At 37.7% G+C, this 16691-nt stretch overlaps 1 protein-coding gene across 4 annotated transcripts in view; it reads right to left on the reverse strand.

Annotated features, from left to right (window-relative positions):
* Positions 1 to 16691, reverse strand: part of TSC22D1 (TSC22 domain family member 1) — a 125676-nt gene that overhangs the window by 19864 nt on the left and 89121 nt on the right. The window contains exon 2 of one of the 4 annotated variants that reach the window (XM_061133124.1): positions 7345 to 7700. The exons of 2 other annotated variants lie outside the window; for them this stretch is intronic. The gene's annotated coding sequence lies outside the window, so the exon portion shown is untranslated. Of the gene's footprint in view, positions 1 to 7344; positions 7724 to 16691 lie in introns of those variants that run through there. One more of the 4 variants, XM_061133126.1, reaches the window with a different exon arrangement.

A 16691-nucleotide genomic window follows, 5' to 3' on the forward strand; every position in this document is an offset into this window, starting at 1 on the left:
TCAGCATTATGATACACAGTGCATTTAAGAAGCACTGTTGAGCATTTAATAGCAATACAGCCACAGGTATTACATACCATTTGGTATGCTCCTAAACTAGTTTCTTCAAAGATTAGTTAGGGGCACTTTTCATCTTTCAATAAAAACTCAAAAACTTTTCCTGCCTGGAACTATACACAAGTGATGTCCTTTTGTAGAATCATCTGCCTATAAAGTTCCAGCACTAGAAATACAATGACAGCTCTCTTCTCTGAATCTTAGTTTAGATAGTTTCATGAAGCCATGAGAATCTCACAGGGTTTATTTTCTTCAGCTACAAAGCTGTTCAAAGCTACTTTCAAGTGAATATGGTAGACTGAATACAGTCAATTATATTATATTATATATATAATATATATCATATATATATATATCATATATATATAATATATATATATTATATTATAATACAGTCAATTATATTTGTTGCTGCCAACAAACCACTGAAGAGATAGAGAATCTAGTTTTAAACACAGAAGGATAGAGTAAATTTGAGAGATGTCGATTTCAACAGCCTGGAAAAAAGATGGTAATTCATCAAGCTGAAACCAAAGCAAGACATACAGAAGCAAGACAAAGCAAGAAGGTAGCTGATATGCACTGAAGAATCCAATACTTCTAAAGTGCAGGCTTCTCAAAGTACAAGGTACAGGGAAAATGAGACTCTGTAGAGAAAAACAGACCCTTACCTATCCTTACCAACTGAATAACTGAGCAAGGCCTCAGTTCAGTCAGTTCAGTTCAGTCGCTCAGTCCTGTCCGACTCTTTTCAACCCCATGAACAGCAGCACACCAGGCCTCCCTGTCCATCATCAACTCCCGAAGTTTACTCAACTCATGTCCATCGACTCGGTGATGCCATCCAGCCATCTCATCCTCTGTCATCCCCTTCTCCTCCTGCCCCCAATCCCTCCCAGCATCAGGGTCTTTTCCAATAAGTCAACTCTTCGCATGAGGTGGCCAAAGTATTGGGAGTTTCAGCTTCAGCATCAGTCCTTCCAATGAACACCCAGGACTGATCTCCTTTAGGATGGACTGGTTGGATCCCTTGCAGTCCAAGGGACTCTCAAGAGTCTTCTCCAACACCACAGTTCAAAAGCATTAATTCTTCGAGCAAGACCTAACTACCCTCTAATAGAACCACCACCCAAAGAGAAAGGAACCTGGGGGAAAAACAGGGAATGAAAAAGATTTAAAGATGCTAAAAGACTACATGGATAAAATAATGGAGATGGAAAGGGGCGGAGGAGAAAACAACAAAACACTATAAAAACTCATGGAAACTGAAAAACTACTATTATAAAAGCACAAGTGAAAATTTCCTAGAATGAATGAAAAGTAAAGCTGAAGAAATATCTCAGAACCAGAACAAATACCAAAAAGGGAAAAACAGGAAAGAAGAGAAAAAATAACAGTGTATTATTTTTTTAAAAGCTGGATTGCTTTCTTTTCTATTCTTATGTTTTGGCCACGCCACACAGTATGCGGTATCTTCGTTCCCTAACCAGGGATCAAACCTGTGCTGCCCTCCCCACTCCCCCATCGAAAGTGAGGAGTCTTAACCACTGGACCACCAGGGAAGTTCCAGGACAGCAGTTTAGAAGGACTAACATCTGCAGCAAATATTCAATAAAAACTCAAAATTTTTGCAAACAGAACAGAGAATATGGAGGAGAAGAAAGCATCATAAAATAATGCAAGAAAATTTCCTAGAGCTACAGATCATGCTTTTTTAAATTAAGAGACTATCAAGCACAATCTGTTCTGTTATAAAGCATATTGGGAAAACACAAATTGTTCCAACATAGCCTATGCATTAGAGAACAACTTGAGCATAATTCATATTTCACATTTTGCTTAGGCTTATGTGTTCAAGCAATATTAGCTGAACACAGGAAACTGCATCCAGCTAGATTAGGCTGCCTGGAAAAACAAACACACACACATCTCAAGTATATTATCAGCCACTCATAGTTTGATATCCTACAAGATTGTTTGCTATTCTTTTGCAAATCTTAACTTTTCTAACTTTTCTATATTAAAGAAAAAAAAAGCACTCATTCAAATCCCAAACATGTCTAACAACCCTAGTTTAAAAATACCAAGCAGTAGGTTGGGATTAACTGATACACACCACTATATACAAAGTAGATAAACAACAAGGACCTACTGCATAGCACAGGCAACTATATTCAATATCCTATAATAACCTATAATGGAAAAGAATCTGAAAAAGACTCTAGTGTATATATACGTGTATGTGTATATATATATATATATGTATGTATAAATGAACCAGTTTGCCGTACACCTGAAACTAACACAACTTTGTAAATCAGCTATACTGCAATTTTTAAAAAATATCAAGCAGTGCATGAAAAAGGAAAAATTTTTAACTAATGAGGAAGAAGCTAAGAATAGGATGTTTTGAAAGACATGAGAGAGTACGTGATATCTCCAGAGCAACAAGCATAAGAGAATCCACATTGTGGACCACCAAAGAACACCTGAACATAAAAGAAACATCTATAGCTACAGCAACTTCAAGTGATGTGAAGCCAGTAAGAACAAGCTCTTAATAAACAGAAGAAATGGAAATCTTCCTGATTTCCAAACAAAACAAAAAAACCAAGAACAACCTTTTTCACAATCAAAGAGAAAGCACTATCTCTACACAAAGATCTTAAATGGAAATCACTAGATGCTGCAGAAGTTGCTTCTTATATTAACAGTGCCACTAATGACTAGTAGTCTCAAAAATCTCTATAATTTTAAAGTTTCCAGCTGTCATTCTCTGTGAAGCAGAGAAAACTGCTAAAGAATTTCCAGCAATGATATACAAGTTAATGGAAAAAGGAGTTTATATATATGTATATGTGTGTATATAATCAAATTTCCAATTCTGATGAAATAGGTATTTATTGTAAGTGCATACATTTGACCTAAGTCTAAGAACTATGGCTACTGACACTGTTTTATATTATTGGATGGACTTAGAAAACTAAGTTTCCAATGATATTCAAGTCTGTTTATATCAAAATAGAAGAATTCTAGGATCCAATTCCAATTCTCAAATGAATTAGTGAAGACTGATTATTCCCAAGTCACCAGATTCTATCAAATATGAGCCTCCTTATGTTTCTAAGGTTCTGATATCAATGAAAATTCTCCTCATTCTCTTAATAGCATACACAATTCTATTCTTTTTAATTGACATTTTTTTATTGAAGGATAATCTTTACTGAATTTTGCTGTTTTCTGCCAAATCTCAACATGAATCAGCCATAGGCATGCATACATCCCCTCCCTGCTGAACCTCCCTCCCATCTCCCTCCCCACCCCACCCCTCTAGGTTGATGCAGAGCCCCTGCTTGAGTTTCCTGAGCCAGACAGCAAATTCCCATTGGCTATCTAGTTTACATATGGTAATATGAGTTTCCACGTTACTCTTTCCACACATCTCACCCTCTCCTCTTATGGCCTAAGAGAGAGATGCCAAAATGATGCTGACTTAGCCTTTTTAATTCCAATTAAAGTTATCACCTTCAAAAAACCCTTAAAAGCAACTATGATGTTATTTTAGTCCTTTGACTTCAGATATGTTATTGTAAAATTTCAGATCTATTTATTCCTTGATCGGTAATGTCTTTTTAATGTTGCTTTAAAGATTTTATACTTTGGAATTTGTTGTTGTTGAGTTGCTAAGTTGGCCGATTCTTTGCGACCTCATGGACTGTAGCACACCAGGCTCCTCTGTCTTCTACTGTCTCTTGGAGTTTGCTTAAGTTCATATCCATTGAATCAGTGATGCTATCTAACTCTGCTTTGGAATTCAGTTTAGTTCAGTTCAGACACTCAGTCGTGTACAACTCTTTAAGACCCCATGGACTGCTGCTAGGCTTCCCTGTTCATCACCAACTCCTGGAGCTTGCTCAAACTCATGTCCATTGAGTCAGTGATGCCATCCAACCATCTCATCCTCTGTCGTCCCCTTCTCTTCTTGCCTTCAATCTTTCCCAGCATCAGGGTCTTTTCCAATGAGTCAATTCTTCACATCAGGTGGCCAAAGGATTGGAGTTTCAGCTTCAGCATCAGTCCATCCAATGAATATTCAGGACTGATTTCCTTTAGGATGGACTGGTTGGATCTCCTTGCAGTCCAAGGAACTCTCAACGGTATTCTTCAACACCACAGTTCAAAAGCATCAATTCTTCGGTGCTCAGCTTTCTTTACAGTCCAACTCCCACATCCATACATGACCACTGGAAAAACCATAGCTTTGACTAGACAGACCTTTGTTGGCAAAGCAATGTCTCTGCTTTTTAATATGCTGTCTTGGTTGGTCATAGCTTTTCTTCCAAGGAGCAAGTGTCTTTTAATTTCATGGCTGCAGTTACCATCTGCAGTGATTTTGGAGCCCAAGAAAATTCAAATTTTCAAAAATCATTTCTTTCTATATACAATGGGGAGATAACACAAGGAAAGAACCTAGCATTTCTCACATCAATCAGGTTAATCAAGCAATTAAAGTCATGACCTCTTGCTCTCAACTACTTGGTTCAGACATAACTAGAGTTAATCAAAAGGTCAGGAAATTTCTCCACTTACTTTTTAAAACAGAAAGTTGCCTGAGAAAAGCCTAATTAATAAATAGTATTGTTATAGATTATACCCAAAAGAAATTTTTTCAACTATGAGAATCCCTAACACATTAAAATTATCCCAAGAACCAATTCATAATAGTCATCTAAAAAAGACTTCATTAAGTTGTTAAAAGGACAGCTAAAGTTTTGCTTTAATCTCTGTGATATGATGAAGCACTTCCCAGGTGACTCAGTGGTAAAGAATCTGCCTACCAATGCAGGAGATACACAAGATTAGGGTTTGATCCCTGGGTCGGGAAGATCCCCTGGAGGTGGGAATGGCAACCCACTCCAGTATTCTCGCCTGGAAAATCCCATGGACAGAGGAGCTTGGCAGGTTACAGTCCATGGGGTCGCAAAGAGTCGGATGTGCCTGAGCATGCACATATGATGAATTAGTTCAGAGAATGATTCCCAATACTTTTGTTTAATATCTTTAGAGAATTGTCTCTTTTTTCCCTCACCTATTTACTTGATGTCCCAAACTATGTTCCAGTCCTAATAGCCTCCTTCATGGAGCCCAGAAATAAACCCACACATATATAGTCAGTTAATCTACAATAAAGGATGTAAGAATATACAATGGGGATAAGACAGCAGCCTCTTCAGTAAGTGGTGTTGGGAAAACTGGACGACTACATGTGACCATCTTCTCATACTACATACAAAAATAAATCCAAATGGATTAAAGACTTATATATATATATATATATATATATATATATATAAAAGATCTGAAGCCATAAAACTCCTAGAAGAAAATATCAGTAGTACAATCTTTGAAATCAGTCTTAGCAATATTATTTTGGAACTATCTCCTCAGGTGAGGGCAACAAAAGCAAAACTAAACAAATGGAGGTACATCAAACTAAAAACCTTTTGCATAGCGAAGAAACTATCAGCAAAACAAAAAGGCAACTTGAGATGACATGTGCAAACGACACATCCAATAAGGGGTTAATATCCAAACCATATCAAGAGCTCATACAATTGAGTATCAAAAAACAACTCAACTGAAAGATGGGCAGAGGGCCTGAACAGGCATTTTTCCAAAGCAAGTATACAGCTGGACAACAGGCATATGGAAAGATGCTCAACATCACTAATCACCGGAGAAATGCAAATCAAAACCACAAGGGGATATCACCTCACACCTGTCAAAATGCTTTCATCAAAAGGACAAGAAATAACAACTGGCAAAGATCTGGAGAAAAAGAAAGCCTTGTGCACTGTTGTTGGGAATGTAAATGGGTACAGTCACTATGGAAAATATTATGAAGGTTTCTCAAAAAATTAAAAATAGAACTACCGAACAATCCAGAGTACCGTCCGGGTATTTATCTGAAGAAAGTGAGAATACTAACTCAAAAAGAAATATGTACCTGTGTTCACAGCAACATCATCTACAATAGCCAAGATACGGAAGCAATCTTAGTGCCCACCGACAGATGAACAGATAAAGAAAATGTGACACACACACGGCGTGGGGGGGGGGGGCGGTATTACTCAGCCATAAGAAAGAAAAAAAATCTTGCCCTCTGTAACAACATGTATAGATCTGGAGGTTATTAAGCTTAGTGCAATAAGACAGAGAAGTACTGTATGTTTTTACTTATACAGAGAATCTAAAAACCAAAATAAATGAACAAATATAACAAAATTAATTCACATATACAGAAAACAAACTAGTGGCTGTGGGCAGCTGGAGGGTGGTGAAGGGATGGGGATAGAAAAAATAGGAGAAGGGGTTTTAAAAGGTACCAAATACCAGTTTAAAAATAAATAAGTCACAGGAATGTAATGTATAGAACAAGGAATATAGTCAACAATATTATAACTTTGTATGGTGTGTAACCTGTAAAAATGCCAAATTACTATGTGTATACTAAAAACTAATATTATAAGTCAACTATATTTCAATTAGAAAAAGATGGCAAATGTGTCAGGAAATATTTAAATACTGTTTACTTATCTGTGAAAAGTAAAGCTTCTATTAAAATACATAATGTATAAAAATTAAGTTAATGTACATAACTATAAATAAGATTTTAGATGTATGTTGTACACATTGAATGCTTAAGAAATTTGAAAAATAATCCAAATTATGTCACTCTTCAATAAAAAGATCCACTTAATAATTTTAGTCCATATCCCTGCTAATCTTAATTCTGAAAAAACAAAAACAAAATTCTGAAAAAACAAAAAACAAAATTGATTCTATAATTCTCAAGCGTTGATCAAAGGGTTCAATTTTACTTGACAAAGTAACAAAACTAGACATCATCATCTATGTATAAACATAAGGAAGAAAGTATAAATAACTATAAAAATTATGTATGATTTCCTAAAATTATGATATTTCAGTTTAAAAGTCCATGGAAATTTCTTTGGAGCTTCCCTGTAGCTCACTGGTAAAGAATCTGTCTGCCAATGCAGGAGACACGGGTTGGATTCCTGGGTCAGGAAGATCCCCTGGAGAAGGAAATGGCAACCCACTCCAGCATTCTCGTCTGGGAAATTCCATGGACAAAGGAGCCTGGTAGGCTACAGTCCATGGGGTCACAAAACACCCGGACACGTCATAGCAATTCAACAATAACAGTAACCTAACATCTATAAATCACATTCAACTACTTGACATACTCACAGACTTCTCACGTACCTGTATTAATCTTCATTCTACCCAGAATTACAGAAACAGTATCTTTGGCTAAACTGCAGTACTCTTGACTCTGAACTAGAAGTTCAGCTGGGTGACCAGCCCAAGGGTTTAACACTATGCACTTGAACTCAGAGATGGGTCAGTGGGAATTCAGATTAACTATTGAATTTCATATGGAAGTTGATGTAGAGAGACTACTTCTTTCTTTGAAGATGGCCTTTTGAAAGAAATGTCTAAATCCTTAAATGTGTGGTATTTCATTCAAGGATTTCATTTAAAAAATTATATTTGCAAATTTACATTCATTTGCTCTCAAGATTATAATAAAAAGAGAAAAAGTTTCAAAGATTCCTTACCTGAAGTCCAATCACAGTAATTGTCAAAGGGCAATGCCAGGAAAGTAGATCAATTCATGAAAGAAAAATGAAAAGAAAAATCAGTCATTTTCTGTACTGTTGACTGTACCCATAATTGAGTTATTTTTAAATGTATGTACATGGCTTACATTTTCATATGTTCAGGTATATAGTGGCAAATTTTAAATGCCTAACTATGTACATAGAAAGTACTCAATGTCTGCTGAATTGAATTTTAGAGAAAATTATGTATAACTATTACATTTTATAATCTCGTGTTTAGAAACAAAAGAAACTAAGGAGTTATAGATACCACAAATAATAGAAACTAAACAACATGAAAGTACTAAGTGAACAAAGATACAGACTGTACCTATTTTACAATGACAACTATCAACACGAATGCGTCTATGTGGTACCCAGCCTTCAAGATGGCCTCCAGTGATCATCCCATCTTGATACTCACACCCTTGTTCAGCCCCCTTCCACAGTGAAGAGTGCTGACCTGGGAAAAATACTACAAACAAAGGTGTGTGATCTCTAAGACTCTCTGATCACTCTCTCTGGGAAAAGCCAGCTGTCATGTCATGAAGACCCTCACGTAGCCCTGTGCAGAAAAGGTCCACATGGCAAGGAACTAAGAGACATCGGCTAACATCCAATATTGACCAGAGTGCACCATCTTGACAGTGGATCCTCTAGCCCAGTGTTAAACCTTCAGATGACTGTAGCCTTGACTGATATCTTGACCATGACCTCCTGAGAGACCCAGAGCCAGAACCATCCAGTTAAGCTATTCCTGACCCTCAGAAACTGAGCAGATAATAAATATTTATTATTGGCTTAAGCCACTAAATTTTAGGGTAATTTGTTACAGCAACAGAAAACTGATAGAATGTATATTTCAAAAGGTCCTGTAATGACAACAACAATAATAGGAGTCCTAGAGTGTGACTGCAGTAGAAGAGGGTCAAGGATGATGTCTTCCTCAGCTTCCCAAACTTTCCGTAAGGCTGTCACTTTCATTGTTCCATCTTTTCAAAGTATATATGCAATGCTCCCATCTCTGACTGCTCCCACCACTTTCATTAGAGAAGTTCAAGCCGTTCATCCATTCAGCAAATGTCGCCCAGGATGGGAAGTCCGAACAGCCAGCACAGTCAGTCAATTACAACCTTTAGCAAGAAAATGAAGAGCTCCAGGGACTTCCCAGGTGGCCCAGTGGTAAAGAATCCACCTGCTAATGCAGAAGACGTGGGTTTGATCCCTGGAAGAGCTCCTGGAGGAGGAAACAGCAGCCCACTCCGGTATTCCTGCCTGAAGAACCCCACAGACGGAGGAGCCTGGAGGGCTGCAGTCCACGGTGTGGCAGAGTCAGACACGACCAAGCAACTGAGCAGGCACACAAAGAGCCCCAGGCCCTGCTGCTGCATTTAACAAAACTTCAAAGCAAGTGCTTCCCCAGGAGAGCCACCCCCCCACCTCTGTGCAGCTTTCAGCTTCTGCCAAGGAAGCTGCCTCTTGCACCCCACCCCACCGCAGCCTGCCTAGCTTAGAGCTCCATCTCCTTCTGTGTTATCTTAGCACCCGCTGCCTCTGCGCTAATTAAAATGTTGCTGGCATTTCATCCTACTTGTGTGTGTGTGTGCCTTTAATATCTACCATGAGAAGTTTCAGCTCTTGAGCTGGCACCAAATTTTTGTTTTCTCGGTACTCTAGTTACAAAAGTTGCCTAAGTGTTGAGTGATCGGCTTGACTCGGTTTTCTCCAGAAGCTGCCTTATTTTGGCATGCAATTTTGCAAAGTGGGGTCTTTAGAAACATCCACGTCATAGCATAGAAGAAATGCCTGCACTGTTAAGGACAGTTCTTACAGCTCTAAAGGACTTGGATCTAATATGGGAATAGCAAGTGTGAAGGCCTGAAGCACAGAGAAAGGAAAACAAGGACAGCCCACCAGGAAAAACACAGGCTTCGCTTCAGGAAGCTTTCTCTTCACCATCTCAAATTCTCTGCCAGACAGGAGAGCTGTTTTCACTTCACATGGCTGAGGCATTTCTTTGTCTAACACAACTGTGCCAGGCATGGTGGGGTGGGGTCTGCCTGTGATGAGACAGACTAATTCAGTGCTTCTCAACCTTGGCTGAAGCTTAGACTCAAGTGGGAGGCTTTTCACAAATACAGAGCCTCAGGTCCATCCTGATTTAATTGGCCCTGTATGAATCCTGAGCATTGGTAGGTTTTAAAAGTTCCTTGCAAACTCATGGACTGTGGCCTACCAGGTTCCTCCGTCCATGGGATTCTCTAGGCAAGGATATTGGAGTGGGTTTCCATTTCCTTCTCCAGGAGATTGTCCCGACCCAGGGATTGAACCCTGGCCTCCCGCATTGTAGGCAGACACTTTACCGTCTGAGCTACCAGGGAAGTCCTAAAAGTTCCCCAGGTAATATCAAATGAGGCATGGGCTAAGAACCACTAGATCAGAGTAAGACACCAGCAACAATCAGAAGATTGCAGAAAAGGTATTAGGAGTTTTTTTTTTTTTTTTAACCAAAAACAAACCTGATATTATTTGATATAACTCAAAAAACTCTGCAGTTGTTAAGTGGGTTTCCCTGGTGGCTCAGACGGTAAAGAGTCCAGCTGCAATGCAGAGACCCGGGTTTGATCCCTGAGTTGGGAAGATCCTCTGGAGAAGGGAATGGCAAGCTGCTCCAGTATTCTCAGTCAGTAAGATTCTATACTCATTTTCTCCAACAAAGTGTACAAGGACTTCCCTGGTGGTCCAGTGGTTAAGACTCTCTGCTTCTACTGCAGAGAGCGCAGGTTCAATCCCTGGTTGGGGAACTAGGATCCTGCATGCTACACGGTGCAGCCAAAAAAAAAGGGGGGGGGGGGTACAAAGGAATTTCTGAGGGCACAGATAGGGCTGGAAACAAGCAGAGCTGGGGAGTGAGGGCTGAGACCAGGGAGCCCTAATCCTTGTTTCCGGGTGAGGCAGCAGGGAGGGCTGGCAACTACGGCTAGGATCCTCAATTCCATTGAGAGACCAAGGGGTGAGGAATAGTGGTGGGGGTGCTTGGAGGAATTTCCAGAGGGATTTAGATAAGCTATTCAACAGAGTTCCTGACGGAGCACATGGACACTGTCTCACATTCCATTTAAAAACTTGGCCATCTTTGGAGTGTCAAAAGAAAAAGAAGAAAATGGATAGAGACATTTAAATACAGTCCTATTACCTGGAGGTAGAAAAGCAGGTGGCAACAAGTTTTCAAACTTGGAGATTAGAGCTGCAGGAAGTTCTAAAAACACAGATTCTTGAGCCCAAAGTCAAAGGTATGAATTAGAATTTTCAGAAGTCAGAAATGATAAATTAAAAACAGCCACGGCTGTTTTTCAGCATTTACAATGTCCCAGGAAATCTAAGCATTTTGTATGTATCATTGGATTTAGTACCTGTAACAACCCTAAATAGTTAACTGGGACATAGAGAAGTTAAGGAACTTGCCCATGAAAAGTGAAACTGAAAGTTGCTCAGTCGTGTGTGACTCTTTATGACCCCATGGACTATAGAGTCCATGGAATTCTCCAGGCCAGAATGCAGGAGTGGGTAGCCTTTCCCTTCTCCAGGGGATCTTCCCATCCCAGGGATCGAACCCAGGTCTCCCGCACTGCAGGTGGATTCTTTACCAGCTGAGCCACAAGGGAAGCCCAAGAATACTTGAATGGGTAGCTGTTTCCTTCTCCAGGAGATTTTCCCAACCCAGGGATCGAACTCAGGTCCCCCACACTGCAGGCTAATTCTGTACCAGCTGAACCACCAGGAAAGTCAAAGAATACTGGAGTAGGTAGCCTGTCCCTTCTCCAGGGGATCTTCCTGACCTAGGAATTGAACTGGGGTCTCCTGCACTGCAGGTGGATTCTTTACCAGCTGAGCCACCAGGGAAGCCTAACTTGCCCATGGTCAAGGGTGGATCCAGGCTTCACACCTGTAGGGATGCATAGAGCCTATACTTATAACCACGACATTCTGCATCCTTTAAAACATCCTCTCCCTCTCCAATGAACCAGTGGTTTTGAGGTTGCTGGATTTTTGAGAACTGCTGTACTATAATCTTTTAGTGTCACTTTTAGCGTATCATTCTGTGAAATCAGGCTCAACATCAACTGTCTTCCATTATTGGACTTTAAATCAAGTAGCATTATCTTCTTTATGACGAAGAATTTGCAATACATTAATGTACAGAAATAGTTCTCCTGCAGAAAGATGGGCTTGTGCCTAAGACTTCTGTCTGACAAAAACAGAAATTTTATACAACATAAGCAATTTGCTGTCTTGTCCATTCCTCCCTGCTAACGTCTCTGCCTTTAATTCTTTTTCTATTTCTATTACCAACACCCTAATCCAGACCCATATCTTAAGATTTCTGGATTATTGCCGTATTATCCCCACTGGTCAATCTGGCTCTAATCGCCATCCACCTGGATCCAGGCAAATCCATCCTGTATACTGCCTCCAGGCTAATATTCTTAATTTTAACTTTCTTGCCTGTCACTCATTCAATTACAGGCTCTTTAATGATTACACACTGCTTATAGGATAAAATCCCAACCTTTAGCTTGGCAGTCAAAGTCTGTAGGTCACTGCTCTAACTCATCACTTTTTTTTTAAACACAACATTATAAAGCAATTATCTTCCAATTAATAAATAAAAAATAAAATGTTCTCTATATAATAGACTTGAAAAAATTTTTTAAAAATTTAACTGCAATGCATTTTTAGTCCAAAATTCCCTCACCAAAACAAAAATTAAATCTATCTTAAAACTACATTTAAAAGGAGGATACTACTTAAGCTGTGGGCTGATACTTTTAATGAGACTGTACCTTGGAGTTAAATGTTCAGACTTGGTGCCACTTCACACATGCTGCCTTTGCTCACACTTCTTCAATTTTTGGCAGAATGTGTAGCAGAATGTTCCTAACACTGCTAACCTCTTGCATCTTTCTGGTAATCTCAAAATTAGAGTTAATTCCACTCCAGCCTGTACAGTTACACAAAAACTGCCCTTGGGTAACAGGGCGGGTTCTGGCTATTTCTTAAGAGCATGAATCTTTTATATAATCCACAAAACCAGTTTGCAAATCTTGAAGATCACTTTTACTTAAAAACATATAATACCTTACCAGGAGGAAAGCATGTACAAGCTTAAACTACAAGCTAGGGAAGTTTATCCATATATTTAGTCATGAAACTCCTACTTTCTCTTCTACTACAGGTTAAAAACAGTTGTGTCATTGAGGAGAACTGAGAAGAAAGGATCGAGGGTTTATGCGCTAACTATTTCAGGTAGAGCTAACTTAATGGTCATTTCCAGGGGCTTCTCTGCAGCCCTTTCAAAGTTTTCTCATTAACTCAGAAGGCAGGTCAAGGAACATTCCAGAAAGCCAGAGAAATAAATGGGTGCTGAAGGAAGCTACATCCTCTTCTTCAATGAGCTTCATCACCAGAGCTCAACAGTCCTTTCTCCAAGCTCATGGGAGGTTAAATGGATTTGTTCAGAAATTTGGTCCCATGAATTCTACCCATATCTTTTCAAAGATTACAAAAAATATGCAAATAATTAGTGAAGGAAACAAATACAAAAGAAAACCCATTTTTATTAGGCCAAACCTCTGCTGTAATAGATTCGTGGGAACAACTGGAAGTATGTGGGAGGGGAGAGAAAGGTTCTGGCAAAAAATGCAGCCTCCAAGATACTGAAGATTTTATTACCCAACACTTGTACCACCAGTAAAGGCACAAACGGCCTTGAAACAGCTCTAGGACCACAGCAGAAGAACAGTCACCATGGAAATACATCCATCTCTAAGTATATAATTAGAGATGTCTTTTATAATCAGTATTTATTTCTTTTATACAAATTATGTACAACTCAGAATTTAAAATATTGTCACAGGTAATACTTCTGAAAGTTGCTCCACAAGCAGTTATATTAGTTTCTAATGTTCCTCATAACTACAGAATCCTAGTCCTCACGGTCTGGGGTTGCTTTACCAAAGCGGTCTTTGATGAAGACTTTTTAAGGCTCATAGTTTATTTTCTTTCCTCCACTCCGCTCTCCACCCTACTCCTGGGGAAAAGGCAACAGCTGTCTTCATTTCTGTTTAATTTTGCAGAAAGCAATTATGTTCTACTACACCAGAGTCTGGCACTCGACATGATTGACTTCACTTCGTTTGGAAAAAATGTAGATATGCAGAAAAGCAAGCTAACGCAAACAGCCCAAGTTTTTACAGCACTGCGTTCTAGCGTTTCTGCCGGGCCAAGTCCTCATTCCTCACACACCACCTTTATCTCGCACTTCATCTTAATCGCAATCCAGTAACTGGTATTCAAATGGCTTATTGATAAAGGCTAAATTATATTTTTCTGCTTAAGAATTCAGGAAAACAGGGAATGTACTTTAAAGCTTTTCCATTAGAAAAGTTAAAATTTAAAAGTTCTGGTATATAAAATGCTTAACAGTTAACCACATGGAAAACACTAATCTCAGATAACCAAGAATTTGCAGGCCATCAGAGCAAAAAGAATCTACGAAAACACAATCCTGCCACCTTGTGGTACCTATTCAATAGACCTTCACCACTTCATACTTTAAAAGAAACTGTGACTTAAAAATGTGCTTATTTAGAAAAATATTCATCAGGATACTGTAAGACTTATTTTAAAACCTTAAATACTGATATTAAGGTTCATAAAATTTATGAAAATGTATTAAATTGTCAACATCTGATTTAATGAAGTTGTTTCTAAGGTCAAAACTAGATTGTTCTCTTCAAATACAAGATGTAGAAATTCAACTGTGAGCACCTGGAGCTCCCAACAAATTCATCACATCAATTAGGGATCACACTTTCCTTTCTGGTAATCAAATAACCATCCTGTTAAATACATGGAACCACAAATTTTTATTGCCCACTAGATAGCATTGTTTGATCAACTTTAAACAATGAAGTAGGCATAAATGAAGTATGGTAAATTGCCATAGTACCTTAACTACATACATTTTCTAATTCTTAAATTATTCAAACTCCCTAATGAGTCTAAATAATTATGAAGTTTCTTAACATCATGTTGACATACAAAGACTAGTTTTAAAATAGTGGATAAAAATATAGAACCCCTGACATTTTCAGAGCACCATCTGTATTAATTCCCTTTAAGAAAATTATTCAGTGAAGATTAAGTCACTTCTGAACTATAAAGGATTGGAAGTTTATTCTGTGAAAATATGACCATCAATTACAATCAGGTTGCACTAAATTAAATAAATTTATTTAAATAAATTTAAATAAAAATTTAAATTATTTTTAATAATTTTAAAAATATTATTTAAGTAACAGCTCAACTGTAATTTAGTTTACTGTAATAAGTTAACATTTATTGAGAGTTTCCTATAAATCTGTGCTATGTACTTCACCTTACCTCTCTCATATAATAATCATGTTAACTTTGTGAAGGAGGTAACCATTCTTATCCCCCTAAGATACTAAGAAGGTCATTGAGGCTTAGAGATCAAATAATCTGTCCCAAGTGACAGAGCCTGTCTACTTCCTGTTTCCAAGCCCCATATCCAATAGAATAGATATTTACATAGTTAAAGTAGAATATCTGCTTTAAATGTTCTGAAAAGATAATGAGTATCTTTTTGGTTTTTGTTTTTCTGGTAATGATGACTTTAAATAGTATTTATGTTTCCTTTTAACTATTAAAACTTTCAGGAGAGAAGGCAAACAGACTGTTACCTTTTTCAGTTCTGCAGCATCATTTGAATTTACTTCTTTAACAACAAACTGGTCATCTCTTTTATCCTCACAGCCCCAGAACTGTGCCTTCTCTTTTTTTCATATAAACCAGCAGTTTCTATTTTGTATGCTGGTATCAAATTTAAAGCCACTGGTATTATCTGATTTCCCTCTCCATCCAACAAATATCTGAGACCCTGCTGTGTATGCCAGGTACTGAGGAGGAGACATGAAAATGCAGTCTTTACCATCAAAAAATTACCGTTTAGTGGGAGAGGCAAGGAGACAGTGTTAATGATAAATATTTCAAGACCAGTGTGTAGAGAGAATAATGGAATTTAGGAAGAATGGCAGCTATTTTAGCTTTGAGGTATCTACTTTTGTCCACTCCTCCCATCCTCAAAGTCATTCTCCAGATAAGCTTCACATTTAATTGCACAGCTTTGCTAATTGTTTCTTTTTATAACAGAAAGTTTTGTAGTATGTTAATAGAAAAAAGCACAAAATAACAAGTTGTATCAGGGACAATGATTATGCAGATAAATGTTTTCACAATCTTTTTATCTTTTCTGTTAAAGTTAAAATGTCCAAACAACCCATTGAATGGCTACAGGATACCAGTATTATATATAAATTCCATAAGCAAATTTAAAAAAAATAGAAGATTAAAGAAAATTAAAGAAAGGTTTTTTTGAATTTGCTTCAAATTCCTTTTAACCAAGCGCCACTTTTTAAAGTTCTATCACAGTCCTTTTTTTCATTGTTTCCTCTGTTAGTTTTCTGGATAAAATAAATAACTTTTCTTAATTTTCTCCCTAAATTTTCCTAAAATTGGACATAAATTTCTCTAGAAATGCTTCTTCACTGACACCAGGTCAACTATCAGATTTTAAATTGCCAATGAAGTATGATATCAGTTAAATACATATACGTATATAAGTGTATATATCATACTATACACTTTAATTATGTATTTTTAATGTTTATATATAGAATTGTGTTTTTGTTACAATCACATACAAATAACATGTGAGATAATTTTTTATCTTTCAAAAAAAAAATTTTATGTTTCATCATATGCACTGTAGATGAATTTGAAGATGACTTTTCCCTTCTAATTTCTTATATCATCCAGATTTCTTATTAAAGAAATTTCTAATTAAATCATGAATAAGTCTATTAC

Source organism: Dama dama, chromosome 30 (assembly GCF_033118175.1).
Source record: "Dama dama isolate Ldn47 chromosome 30, ASM3311817v1, whole genome shotgun sequence".
Classification (NCBI taxonomy): Eukaryota; Metazoa; Chordata; class Mammalia; order Artiodactyla; family Cervidae; genus Dama; species Dama dama.